A 1,068-nucleotide genomic window follows, 5' to 3' on the forward strand; every position below is an offset into this window, starting at 1 on the left:
TACAGTACAGGTACCAAACAACGAAATTTAGGAGGGGTGGCTCCCCTGGTGTTAGGAAAGAAAAAAACACAAGAAGGGAAGGAGCTGGTTTACATAAATAAAGGCTATGTACACTATCCACTATACTATACTGTACAGATAGACGACTAGGGTTGTCATATTGCACATAGTGTTATTGCACATTTATTTAAAGTGTCGCAGTTTGCAGGCTTGAAATGTACATATTTGTGCCTCAGCACTACACCTGATTTTTTTTCAGTCCAGCAGCTGCCATCAATCCGTCCAGACTGTCCAGGGCCCAGAACCTAGGTCTTTGCTGTGTTCAGGGCCTGGACGGCCCTGGGGTAGAAGCTGTTCTTCAGTCTGTTTGTCCTTGCGGCCATGGTCCTGAACCGCCTTTTCGAGGGCAGCCGGGTAAAGTGTTCGTACCCAGGGTGGGTTGGGTCTCTGGGTCTCCTTCCTGAGACAGCGTGTGTTGTACAGCTCTTCCAGAGAGGGGAGGGGGGCGCCGGTGATCTTCTGGGCTGTTCTCACGACTCTCTGTAGTGCATTTCTCTCCGCGGTTGTGCAGTATTGGGTAAGGGTTATGGTGGAAGGTACTGTATTGGTTAAGGGTTAGGGTTAGGGTTAGGTGTATTGATTAAGGGTTAGGGTTAGGGTTAGGTGGTTAAGGGTTAGGGTTAGGGTTAGTGTTAGGGTTAGGTGTATTGATTAAGGGTTAGGGTTAGGGTTAGGTGGTTAAGGGTTAGGGTTAGGGTTAGGGTTAGGTGGTTAAGGGTTAAGGGTTAAGGGTTAGGGTTAGGGTTAGGTGTATTGATTTAGGGTTAGGGTTAGGTGTATTGATTAAGGGTTAGGGTTAGGTTTAGGGTTAGGGTGGAAGGTACTGTATTGGTTAAGGGTTAGGGTTAGGTGTATTGGTTAAGGGTTTAGGGTTAAGGGTTAGGGTGGAAGGTAGGCTACTGTCACTTTAAACCCTGGGCCTTAGTGAGGGAGTGACTCCGTCCAGCAGCCTTCTCTGATCTCTCAGGGGTTTGGATATCTGACAGCTACCTAACCTACCTAACCTAC

The sequence above is a fragment of the Nansenia antarctica genome, assembly GCF_963989245.1.
Source record: "Nansenia antarctica genome assembly, chromosome: 18".
Taxonomy (NCBI): domain Eukaryota; kingdom Metazoa; phylum Chordata; class Actinopteri; order Argentiniformes; family Microstomatidae; genus Nansenia; species Nansenia antarctica.